The 14016-nt window shown below is 38.5% G+C and overlaps 2 pseudogenes; both read right to left on the bottom strand.

Moving 5' to 3' along the window:
* Nucleotides 1-501: 501 nt before the first annotated feature.
* Nucleotides 502-1431, bottom strand: LOC110150251 (olfactory receptor 4C3D-like; annotated as a pseudogene).
* A 10077-nt stretch (nucleotides 1432-11508) lies between these two features.
* On the bottom strand, nucleotides 11509-12432 carry LOC110150257 (olfactory receptor 4C3D-like; annotated as a pseudogene).
* Nucleotides 12433-14016: the final 1584 nt, after the last annotated feature.

Genomic DNA, 14016 nt, shown 5'->3' with positions numbered 1-14016 from the left:
GAGTTTGAGTAAACTCCGGGAGTTGGTTGTGAACAGGGAGGCCTGGCGTGCTGCAATTCATGGGGTCGCAAAGAGTCAGACATGACTGAGCAACTGAACTGAACTGAACTGAACTGAAAGCAAAAGTGGGAAAAGTTCTGAGATTAAGGTCCTATGGAAATTTCATCAAAGTAACATACATGAAAAAATCCGAAAAGAAATAGCAGTAAGATTCTGGAGAAAAAGTTACTCTACACATATCAAACTAAAGGTTTGTAGTTGTTCTTTCCATTGTTATAAACATAGATACATAAGCAAAAACCATTAAAGATGTCAAAATGCCTTAAAAATGCCTACCCACATTCAATAACCAACAATTGCTAGTACCTGGGTTTTTCTTTCTTTCTTTCTTTCTTTTTTTTCTGAAAATGATCTGCATTTTTTTTTTTTTTAGTTTTCTTTCACACTTTACAGATATAATCCTATCTTGAATATAAATTTTTTTTTTGCACTGTAAACAGCCTAAGTCACTTGTCTCTTCAACAAAGCCCTCATGGCACTTTTCACCTCTGTGTTTCTCACTGTGTAAATGATAGGATTTAACATGGGAGTGAGGATTGCAAACAACATAATCACAAACTTGTTCACAGAGTAACTGGTCATAGGACTCATGTAAGTGAATACACAGGGACTGAAAAAGGGCACCACCACTGTAATGTGGGAGCCACATTTAAAGAGGGCTATGTGCCGTCCTTCACAGCCCTGGGACTTCAGGGAGCTCAGGATGACTGCATAGGAGTTGAATGAAGAGCATGGAAAAAATAAGCTTGCACATGGCCCCACGGTTAGCTGCCACTACAGTTCCAAGCCTGTAGGGGGCGCTGCAGGCCAGTTTCAACAGTGAGAAGAAATCACACATCAAGTGGTCAATGTCTTTTGAACCATAGAAGATTAATGTGAGAATGCAAAGAATCTGCACCGTGGCATGCAGGATCCCCCTGATTCAGGCCACCACCACCAGGAGCTGACAGAGCTCCTGTCGCATAATGGTCCTACAGTGCAGAGGCTTGCAGATGGTGACATAGAGGTCATAGGCCATGATGATGACGATGACAATCTCTGATTCTCCCAGGAAGTGTTCAAAAAAGATCTGAGTCAGGCAGCCACCCCAGGATATGATTCTTCTCTGGTACAGCAGGTCAATAATTAATTTGGAGGTGGTGACTGAGGTCAAAGAGACATCTATTAAGGAACAGTGAGTGAGAAAGAAGTACGTGGGAGTAGAAAGTGTGGGACTGAGGGTAAGAGTAATGACAATTAGCAGATTGGCCAGCATGGTAAAAAGAAAATGAACTAAAAGACTATTAAGAGCATTTTCTGCAAGTGTGGAGTCTGTGTGAGTCCCAAGAGAATAAATTCACTCATGTTGTTGGGAGGCTTGCAGACATCCATTTAGAAGGTAACACCTGCTTGGGTCCTGAATTATCTACAAAAAAGTGAAAATTATACTGATTAAGCATGAAACTTTTGGTCTGAATTCTTAGAGCAAAAATATAATGGTGACTTTAAGGACATGCCAAGCATGTCCTTGGCACTTTAGGCCCATTACTTGTTTCAAGTCTTTCTTATTTTTTTCCAAGATGCTTTCAGTCTCTTCAGACACCTAATGCCAGTCACCTGTAAAACGCCTTTAGGAAAACATTAATGTACAATTGACTGAGATAGTATATCTATTTGAGATCTGAATTCTTCTACTTGTTCCACCTCCAAGTGATTCTTCAAAGTCATTTCAGGGCCCATTCTTCTGAGGCCTCCTCTGTCTGTCAGCTTACAAATTATAATTCTCAGATGTATTTTGTAAGCTGAGAAGTATTGCACATAGGTAAAAGTTATTTTCTCCTCCATGAGAATTTTCACATGAACCCTCAGCTCTAACAGGGAAAGAAATACACCATTAAAAATATCTATCATCAGCAGGAAGTTTAGGTAAACATATACTTCATTGAAGGGTTTCCCTGGTAGCTCACATAGTAAAGAATTTTGCCGGGAGCCAGCACACGAGATCCCACCCATGACAAGGTCGTGAGGAGGAGACCTGACAAGCAAGGCAGATCAGGACTTCAGGGATTTCGAAAAGCTGCCCCGGCGCTCACCTTAAAGATGATCTCTGTCTTTCTGATGCTTGCTGTATTAGACTACTCCCTAATTTCTGTGACACGGGTGGAAGGCCTTCCCCGATCTCTTTCCAAACAGAATCAACTTAGAACTTTAATTAATATGTCCGCCGGATGGTGGTATCCTATAAGATTATCCAGGATGAAAGGAGTGTTTCAATTTAGACCCCTTTGCTGGCATTCTAGCCTGCTTGGCAAATGCATACTAATGCACATGACTGCTCACAACACCTTAATCATAAACAGCATAAAGAACCTGATCACACAAAAGGCCCTAATAGGCACAGAGCCCTTCAGGGGTGAGGAAGCCCTATTAGAGAACATAAAATATTATTCTAAACGTGGTTATAGTTAAAGATTTAGAAAAATAAGAGTTTAGAATTGTTCATTTTAACCAGGAATGCTAAACAGGCGATGCCTCAGTGGAGCTGTAGAGTTTTTGTGTGGTAAACCTTTTAGATAAATTTAACTGATAAATTCTGCAAAAGGACTGACCTTTGTGTGCATTAAAGAACAGATTACAGAAAACAGCTTTGCATTCACCTAGGTCATAAAATGTCAATAGGCCCCAAGGCCAGAAGATAATGTACAAGACCCTCATAAACAAAGAAGCATGCAGAAAACACCCTGGTTTCGTGAAGAACAAGCTGATGTAATGTTAAACTATCTTCCCCTTAGAAATGTACTAATTTAGGGTATAAAAGCCACAGTAAAAAATAAAGCATTGCCAGACTCTGCCAGACTCTACTACACCCCCCCCCCCCCCCAGTCTGGTCTCTCTCTCTCTCTTTCTCTCTCTCTCTCTCTCTCTCTCTCTTTTCTCGCCGACGCCGTTCATCCTGAGGGTACCCCTGGATCCTGCTGAGGCTGGACCCCAGCAGAATTTGCCTATCATGCAGGAGAATATGGTTCAATCCCTGGGTTCAGAAAATCCCCTGGAGAAGGGAATGGAAACCCACTCCATTATTCTTGCCTGGAGAATTCCATGGACAGAGGGGCCTGATGGGCTTTAGTCTATGAGTTGCAAAGAGTCAGACAGGCCTAACTGACTTTCACTTTCATACTTCATATGTCACTGAGTCCACTTTATCCCTGGTACCAGCCAGAACACTGAAGCAACTCAACTGTATGTCCTCTCTCACAACAGAGCTGGGCATGATGTCTGCAGGGTCTGAAAACTATCAGGCAATTAGTAAATTCTTGGTGAATTGCCATTTGCCATGGGTAAAGTATGACTGTTTCCCTAGACCGTAAACCTAGGAGGAATCCAAGTGCTCTTCTGCTCCTGCCATGCTTATCATTACTTTGTAGAAGATGAGAAATATAAATAAATATTTATTTAAAAAGTCATTTTGTACTGCCTCCAATTTTTCTTCTAGCTGAGGCAGAAACAAATACAACAATATTCATGGCAATAAACATATTTCTAAGAATCACAGAACTTGGAAACATTTTTCACTTTACCAAAATAAAATACCTGTAAAAATGGAGAAGCTGTTGAAGGTCACAGAAGATGATGGCATAGTGTGAAAGAAAACTCCTATCTCCTGATCCTAAAGTTAGTGGTCTCACTCTCCATGTTTTCATAACAATAATATATTTGCTAAATATTGTTACATCATAGGGTCCATCGATTTCTTCAGTAAAGCACACGTACCCAGGAAGTGGGAGGCTGGAACAGTATGTCAGAAGAAGAAGCTATAAACATATTTATGACATATATACATATTTGCATTTTGATAGAAGACTTCACTTATAAAAAGAGCCAAAATTAATTCTCAGACAATTTTCATAAGTTAGACACTTGTTTAACTGAGAAATATTTTTTTTCTTCAGCCAACTATGGAATAATGATTCCTTATGCCACCTATGGCTCAGATGGTAAAGAATCTGCCTACAATGCTAGAGACCCAGGTTTGATCCCTGGGTTGGGAAGATCCCCTGGAGAAGGGAACGGCAATGGCAATCCTCTCTAACGTCTTGCTTGTAGAATTCCATGGATAGAGGAGCCTGGCAGGCTATACAGTCCATAGGGTCACAAAAGTTCGGACGCGACTGAGTAACTAACATTTCAATTTCAATACTATATATATATGAAGTGAAAAGTGAACACGTTAGTTGCTAAGTCATGCCTGACTCTTTGGTGATCCCATGGAGTATAGACCACAAGGCTCCTCTGTCCATGGAATTCTCTAGGCAAGCATACTAGAGTGGGTAGCCATTCCCTTCTGCAGGGAATCTTCCCGACCCAGAGACTGACCCTGGCCTCCTGCATTGCAAGTAGATTCTTCACCATCTGAGCAACCAAATGACTTATACATATATGTGTGTATAATCCCCTAAAGCACTTTTCAAAGAGGATTCCAGATTCAAGGAACTAGATATAAGGGCAAATTTCTAATAGTGAAATTGTTTTACAAATTCACTTTACTGTGTACTTTTGAAAACTATCTGCATTTACACTGACTAATAACTGTTAATCTAATAAAGTATCATCTCCTATGTCATATAATCAAAGCACATTTTATATAGCTAATTATAATGACATGCAACCCCAAAGAGTTCTATATGATGTGATGATCACAGGTTGTGAAATAAGAATATTTTGGTTCAAAGCTGACTTACACATTCTATGATCTAATTATTTAAACTTTAATATCTTTCATTTATTCGGTAAAATAAAAATACCAAATTTTATATTTAATATTGTTCTAACCATTTGAAAATCATTTAAAGCTTTCACATCAGTTTAAATACCATGTAACTAATTTTTTAAATTACTGACAATTTTCACCTAACAGATCAAGAAATACAACATTATGCTTAATCCTAGATATATCAGGTATGTGCAAAGAGATAAATGGCAAGCATTTTCTTTCTACATTATGTTCCACATCATCCTAGATTCCAGTAGGTCATGCAGTTTTCTCAGAAACAATTGCCTACATAGGCTAGCACATTATAAAGATGTGTAATTACAAAGATTTAGAATTACTACAAAACAAGAGAGGTTCTGATGAAATGCATTTTCTCTGATATCCTTTGAAATGGTTGAAAGAAAATCATGTTTGGATTTAGAATAATTCAGATCTTATTATTAACTGTATCTCTGATATCAGGCAGGTCTTTGAACTTCTTCAAACTTCATTGTTTTTCATCCGTGAAATGGGAATAATCATAGTAACTCTTATCTTACTTAGTTGCTGCTAGTGTTAGGAGAGAGGTATGGGATGAACTTTCTAGTAAAAGTATAGGAAAATGTAAAGACCATGATTGAAATAAAATATTAATAATTGGTCATTTCTTATCTGAAATTGCATTCCTGCTTTATAATATTATAATGACATGTTTGCCCTCTGGCTTCCTTACTGTGTAAGTAACAGGGATTAACACGGAGAGATGGCATCCAGTTCCATCACTTCATGGCAAATAGATGAGGAAACAATGGAAACAGTAACAGACTTTATTTTCTTGGGCTCCAAAATCACTGCAGATGGTGACTGCAGCCATGAAATTAAAAGATGTTTGCTCCTTGGAAGAAAAGCTATGACAAATCTAGACAGAATACTAAAAAGCAGAGACATTACTTTTCCAACAAATTTCCATCTAATAAAAGCTATGGTTTTTCCATTAGTCATGTAAGGACATGAGAGTTGGACCATAAAGAAAGCTGAGCACTGAAGAATTGATGCTTTTGAACTGTGGTGTTGGAGAAGATTCTTTTAGTTTTCGTGGACTGCAAGGAGACCCAACCAGTCCATCCTGATAGGAAATCAGTCCTGAATATTCATTAGAAGGACTGATGCTGAAGCTGAAACTCCAATACTTTGGCCACCTGATGCGAAGAACTGACCCATTTGAAAAGACCCTGATGCTGGGAAAGATTGAAGGCAGGAGGAGAAGGGGATGACAGAGGATGAGACGGTTGGATGGCATCACCAACTCAATGGACATGAGTTTGAGCAAGCTCCGGGAGATGGTGATGGACAGGGAAGCCTGGCGTGCTGCAGTCCACGGGGTCATGAAGAGTCGGACACGACTGAGCAACTGAGCTACTATTACCAGGTTCCAAAGCTGTTGCTGTTTAGGTCTAATAGATAGATTTACATCACATGAACCCCCTATTATCTATCAGGCACATTGACTTCAGTTGATTTATCCACCTTATTAAACTAGTTGTTCTATTATCACTGCCCCCATTTTACAGAGAAGCAAATTAAGGCCAAGAGAGATTTACTAATTTACTTGGGTCACATCACACGTGCTTCCCCCAGAAAGTGTGTCAGGAACTATTACACTGGAATACAACTTCTTTTCAAAAGTTTCACCTACAAACTTGCAGTCCAGGTCTTTAAAACTCAGTCTTACTTTCTTTCAAATGAAACAGAACTGTCTGTTATGTATTTTAGTCTATAGATGAGGAAATCGTCCGCAGTCTTAATGACTCACTTGTCCTTCAAAGAGACGGTGTCAGTGTTTCGTAATCTTGTCTCACATTGTCTCTTGTCTTGTCAGTGTGCTGTGATCTTCTATATTGCAGCATTATAGTTTACCGAGTTTGTTCCTTATTGCCTTTGTGAAGGTTCAAGTTATGTCACTTCACTTTTACAAAAGACCAGCATTAGCATTGCAATAGATGCCTATAATGGAAAAAATCTAAATCTATATATATATATATACACACACACACATACGGTTTGTTGTTTTTTAATCACTAAGTCATGTCGACTCCTGTGGGACCCCATGGACTGTAGCCTGTGAGGTTCCTCTGTCCATGGGATTTCCTTGGAAAGATTATTGGAGAAGGTTGACATTTTCTTCTTCAGAGGATCTTCCCAACTGAACAATTGAACCCCTTTCTCCTGTTACAGGCAAGTTCTTTACTATGGAACCACCAGGGATATATATATATATATATATATATATATATATATATATAATCACTTTGTTTTACATTTGAACTAACACAAATTGTAAATTGATGTAATTCAATACAAAATGGAAAAACAATGCAAAAATCCATTAGCATTTATATGATAATGAATTCATGGATTTGGCGGGGGGTGGGGAAGAGGGTAAAAGCAACTATACTTGAGATTTCTTTCCGTTAGTGAAATTAAGTGAAATCAATTTAACTAAGATAAACTTTCAGAAAGTGGGAAATACCTGAAATATTTCTCCATGCATGTGGAGAATACCAGGTCAACCTACATTGTTAATAACTCATACATCAAAACTTCTGACTACAACACTCCAACTCATTGTACTTCTCACAAAAGTCATTCTCTAAAACCCAGTGATCAACTGAAGCTATTTCTTCTACAGTTTGAACACACATTCCGAACATGGTACTGGGGTGACGGGGTTTATAATAACTGTTACATGACTGTCTCAAATTCAAAAGAAACAGAACCTCTTAACACATGGTCTAAGCCTAAAAGATGGTATTATCAGCACTTAATTCATTAGAATGGTCAAGTTTACAATTGCTGGTGAGAACAAAACATGTCGACAATATCTGGTCTAAATTATATTTGTTTCCGTTCTTTGTGATTGTTAGAGAGGATATGAAAGTAATCCGAGGATAAGGATGGGGGAAGTCTTCAGTAAGTGTTGCTTCTATTCTAACACCAAAGGGAAGATTTGAAAAAGGAAACTGAGGTCAATGGTTGTGTCTTTGGGGCTACACTAGAGGCTTAGTGGAGGCATGAGAAGATTAATACACGTTATAAACTGTCAGCAGAAAACTCAGAAGGCATCAGAACCGAAGAAAGAAGTGTAGGCTGTATGACATTCTCAGAGGATAGAGTCTTGCTGGTTTGTGAGTTTAAACCTTCTTCAGTTGTTCCTTCACACTCATCATCATAAATATCTCCTGAGGACCAACGGTCTTCTGATTATTTGTTATTCTTATTAAAAATATAGGGAAATAGATATGCTTCTCCTAAAAGTCAACAAGATAAATAGTGTTTCAATCTGTTGTGCAAAAACAATTTGATTTAAACTGTTGAAGGTAAATTGTGAAGAATACATTTTGACATTTTTTTCTGTAAAAGCAAAAATCCTCTTCATGTTTCCTGTGAGTGAAATTAAGTACTAAGGTAGGTCATTATAAAAGTGAAGTGACTAAGATGAACTTTCAGAAAGTTGGGGATACCTGCAATGTACCTCAATGCAGGTAGAGAATATCATGCCATCTTACATTATTATATAACTCTTTATAAATGAAAGCTTCTCTGGTTCCAATACTGCAACTGTTGTTACTTCTCACAAATATCTCTTTGCCAAAAACAGTGGCAAACTGGAGTTATTGTTTCCATGATTTGACCACACAGTAATGCCTGAGCATGGTACTAGGGTGGTTCTATTTACTAAGTTGTGCCAGGCTGCCTCTAGGAGACAAGAATATACAGTGGAAAAAAAGAATGTCTCTTCAATAAGTGGTTCTGGGGAAAAAATGGACAGCTACATGCAAAGAATGAAATTAGAAATCCTTTAACATCATACACATAAATCAACTTAAAATGAATTAAAGACCTGAATATTACACCAGACATTATACAACTCCTAGAGCAAAACATAGGCAGAATATCCTTTGATACAAATTGCAGCATTTTCTGGGATCCATCTTCTAGAGAAAGTTCAGTTCAGTCACTCAGTCGTCTCCGACTCTGCAGCCCCATGAATCGCAGCACGTCAGGCCTCCCTGTCCATCACCAACTCCCGGAGTCTACCCAAACCCATGTCCATTGAGTCGGTGATGACATCCAACCATCTCATCCTCTGTCGTCCCTCCTCCTCCCACCCCAATCGTTCCCAGCATTACGGTCTTTTCGAATGAGTCAGCTCATCACATGAGGTGGCCAAAGTATTGGAGTTTCAGCCTCAACATCAGTCTTCCAATGAACACCCAGGGCTGATCTCTTTAGGATGGACTGGTTGGATCTCCTTGCAGTCCAAGGGACTCTCAAGAGTCTTCTCCAACACCACAGTTCAAAAGCATCAATTCTTCGGTGCTCAGCTTTCTTCACCATCCAACTCTCACATCCATACATGATTACTGGAATAACCATATCCTTGACTGGACGGACCTTTGTTTGCAAAGTTATGTCTCTGCTTTTAAACATGCTATCTATGTTGGTCATAACTTTCCTTCTAGAGAAAGAAAAATTAACAAATGGGACCTAATTAAACTTAAAAAGATTTGGCACAATGAAAGAAACCATAAACAAAACAAAGAGAAAATCTACAGAATGGGAGAAAGTATTTGCAATTGAATTGAGTGACAAGAGATTTATCTCCAAAATACACAAATAGTTTATTCAGGGCTCATATGTGGTCACAAAGAGTTGGACACTACTGAGCGACTTTCACTTCACTGCACTTCATCAGTGGCTCATTGGTAAATAATCTGACTGTAATTCAGGAAACACAGGAAATGTGGGTTCCATCCCTGGATTGAGAAGTTCCCCTGGAGAAGGGAATGATAACCCACTCCAGTATTCTTGCCTGGAGAATTCCATGTACAGAGGAGCCTGGTGGGCTATAGCCCAGTAACAAAGAGTCGGATATGACTGAGCAATTAACACACACAAACACAGCACCTTGAAGAGCTAAATAGGTGTTATTTCCACAGGGCTTTTCCCATTGTTATCCTATAGAGTTAGCATTTACTATTGGGGGGAAAAAATGGCTCTGCGGTTAATTCACCTTAGGAAATTGAGACTTATATAATTTAACATAGACACTGTTCAGTGTCTATGGTGGGCTAGAGAGTTATGGAAACTGAGTATATAAGGTTTAATAACACCAAAGTCGATTGTGCCTATGTGGGACTAAAAACCAGGGTGGGGGTGTAGGTTGGTAACAATCAAGTGAATAAATAAATGAAAGCATGCTCTTGTTAGCAATGTGTAAAATGAAGAAAGCCCTGTCTATGTAGCTTCCGCATCACAGTTGTTATCTTGTTCTCTGTGCCCTGTATTGTTATGTATCTGTGACGTGGAACTACTTTTCCCACAGGCAAAATCACAGCAGTAGTCTATATTCCTGTTCAGTTCAGTTCAGTCACTCAGTCGTATCTGGCTCTTTGCAACCATAAGGACTGCAGATGTATTAATGTGATCTTAGTTTTTTGAATGCTGAGTTTTAAGCCAGCTTTTTCACTCTCCTCTTTCACTTTCATCAAGAAGCTCTTTAGTTCTTCTTCACTTTCTGCCATAAGGGTGGTGTCATCTGTATATCTGAGGTTATTGATATTTCTCCCAGAAATCTTGATTCCAGCTTGTGTTTCATCCAGCCCAGCATTTGGCATGATGTACTCTGCATATAAGTTAAACAAGCAGGGTGACAATATACAGCCTTGAGCTAGTCCTTTCCCAATTTGGAACCAGTGCATTGTTCCATGTCCAATTATAACTGTTGCTTCTTATCTGCATACAGATTTCTCAAGACGCAGGTAAGACAGTTTGGTATTTCTGTTTCTTTAAGAATTTTCCACAGTTTGTTGTGATCCATGCAATCAAAGGCTTTAGCATAGTCAATGAAGCAAAAGTAGATGGTTTTCTGGAATTCTTTGGAATCTAACCATATGTTTTTTTGTTTCAATTTATAAAATGTGTTTACTCTTCTTGTTTCAAATGGTTCCTCAAATCTTGCTATGGAGATTAAAACATTTCTATTATATACAAGAAAAATGTGAGCCATGAGGATATTTAAGAAAATAAGAGATAGTTAAGGCTAATTTAAAACTTCCTGTATAATGTTTGTGCCAAAAAATAATTGTAAATTGTGAATTATTCATTCCTCCTACTGTGAGTGTCTCTCTTTTGATTCTGATGATTTCATAGTGCAAAAAAAAAAAAAAAAATTCAGCTGTGATTCCTTCACGAAACTGTCCCTTCCCTAGGTATCTATCAAACAATTTTTATCCCTTATTTGCTTTACCACAAGCTAAGCAAAAATAGAAAAAGTTCAGAGATCAATGGTCTATAGAAAAGTCAATTTTATCCAAGTAGGATATATGGAAAACTTAGTAAAGTAGCAGTTACAGTTAAGAATAATAAACTATACAATCATCAAACTAATGGCTTACATTTTCTTTATTATCTATCTTGTGGCTATGAACATTAATATTAAAGTCTCTATGTGTGTGTGTTAGTCTCTAGAAAGTTTATTAAAACTTATAAAAATGCCAAAGATATGTCTAGCCTTTACTAAATTATCAACAAATATTAGTTTCAGAACCTTTTTTTCTGTCAATGTTCTTCAAAGTATTTTATTTTCTATCATAATTTACAATAGGTTCAAGGTTATCAATGCAAATAAATCATCCTCTAATTGGCATCATGAACAGCTACAATACTCTCCTCTTCAACAAACTCCTCACAGCATTTTTCACCTCTGTGTTTCTCACTGTGTAAATGATAGGATTTAACATGGGAGTGAGGATTGCAAAGAACACACTCACCAACTTGTCTTCAGGATAACTGATCACCGGACGGGTATAAGTGAAAATACAAGGGATAAAATAGAGCACCACTACTGTAAAGTGGGAGCCACATGTAGAGAGGGCTTTGCGCCATCCTTCAGAACCTTGGGATTTCAGGGAGCTCAGGATGACTATGTAGGAGATGAGCAGCATTAAAAAAATAAGTAAACACATGCCCCCACTGTTAGTGGCCACTACCATTCCCAGCCTGTAAGTGTTGCTGCAGGCAATTTCCAACAGTGAAAAGAAATCACACATGAAGTGGTTAATAATATTGGGGCCACAGAAGGTCAAGTCCACAGTGAATAACATCTGCACGGTGGCATGTAAGATCCCTCCGATCCAGGCCACCACCACCAGGAGCTGGCAGAGCCCCTGTCGCATGATGGTCGTGTAGTGCAGAGGCTTGCAGATGGCCACATAGCGGTCATAGGCCATGGACGATGAGAACAATGATCTCTGATGCTCCCAGGAAGTGCTCCAGAAAGAGCTGAGTCAGGCAGCCACCCCAGGAGATGGTTCTCCTCTGGTACAGCAGGTCAATGATCATTTGGGGGTGGTGACAGAGCTGAAGATGCCATCTATGAAGGACAAGTGAGTGAGAAAGAAGTACATGGGAGCTGAAAGTGTGGGGCTGAGGGAGATGGTGATGACAATGAGCAGATTGGCCAGCACAGTGAATAAGAAAATGAACAAAAAGACAACAAAGAGTATTTTCTGCAAGTGTGGATTCTGTGTGAGACCCAAGAGAACAAATTCAGTCACATTGTTCGGAGCCATGAGATTCATTTACGAGCTCCCACCTTCCTGGGGCCTGAATTGCCTACAGAGATAAAGAACGATGCTTGTTAATCAGGAAAGAGTTATTGTCTGAATGTCTTAGAACAAAAACCGAGCAGTTATGGTGATTGTGGAGCATGTCCTTGGTACTTTTGCCCTGTAGTTGATTTAATGTTTTTGTTTTTCTTTTAATTCTTCCTCAATGATGCTTTCTATCTCTTCAGACATCTAGTCTCTCTCACTTGTAGACACCTATCAGTCAACTTTTACTTTACCAATAAAACATTGGGTTATCTACATGGGCTCTGGATTCTTCTCCTGGCTTCAATTCCATGTGAGTCTGATAAGTCATCTTAGGGCTCCCTACGTTTACAATTTACAATTCTCAGATTAATCCTGTAAGTCTAGAGTTACCCCTCAGATGTAAGAGTTATTCCCTCTTCCATTAGAATTTGCATTTGAACCCTCAACTTTACTGTGGAAAGACATCATCAATAAATATCTATCATAAGCAGGCATGTTAAGGATTATATATATACATATATAAAAGTCTTTGGCAACATATCCTCTCCAGTACCTATCAGAACACATATAACATTCAACTGTGTTTCCTCACTTATCGTAGTACTCGGCATAATATCTGTAGTGCTTGAAACCTATTGAAGTGAAGTGAAGTGAAGTGAAGTCGCTCAGTCATGTCCGACTCTTTGTGACCCCATGGACTGTAGCCCACCAGGCTCCTCCATCCATGGGATTCTCCAGGCAAGAGTACTGGAGTGGGTTGCCATTTCCTTCTCCAGGGGATCTTCCCGACTCAGAGATCGAACCCAGGTCTCCCACATTGAGGCAGATGCTTTACTGTCTGAGCCCCCAGGGAAGTTGAGTCTGAATGCTTGGTGAATTACCGTTTTGCATGGATAAGCATACAACTGCCTGTCCTAACCATAAACTTAGGAGAAATTTAAGTGTTCTCATTCTCCTGCTCTGTTTATTGTTACTTGATGAGAAACAAGCTTTTGAAGGAAGCTGCGCTCCAATTTAATAATTTCTGATACTCTTTCTGGGGTGAATGTGAAAATATCCTTTCCTCTAAGAAAGAGAACCTTACTGAGTAATTTTACTTTCAAGATGATTATGGCATTTATTAATTGAGTTTTTACTCTTTAAAACTTTGATCCACATATAATATAACATTGTTATATTGTTGTAAAAATATAAAGTAAATTACAGATTCGGTAGGCATGGATAAAAAACTCTTGCATAGATGTTCAATACATAAGGATCTGTTAGGGAAAAGAAATTCTTATTTTCAAAGTTTTAAAATGAAAATTTCAATGTGGAGAACTAACTGAAATAGCTTGCCAGGTAAGATAAAGAGATAGATGATGCACTATACATATATACACAGACTAACACAAGTATATCAAATTTGTTGCATACTAATAAATACTTATTGCAAGTTAATTCATTCAACAAATACCATTTTAGCCACTAGGAAAACCCCCAACAGATATTTATGGGATACTTAATCTGTATTTTAATGTATGTATGTTTACACAGAGTCATAAAAAGAATCCTTGTTAATTGCCCATA

Source organism: Odocoileus virginianus, unplaced genomic scaffold, assembly GCF_023699985.2.
Source record: "Odocoileus virginianus isolate 20LAN1187 ecotype Illinois unplaced genomic scaffold, Ovbor_1.2 Unplaced_Scaffold_30, whole genome shotgun sequence".
NCBI lineage: Eukaryota > Metazoa > Chordata > Mammalia > Artiodactyla > Cervidae > Odocoileus > Odocoileus virginianus.
Note: the sequence above shows the minus strand (reverse complement) of the source record. Positions and strands in the feature narration are given on the sequence as shown.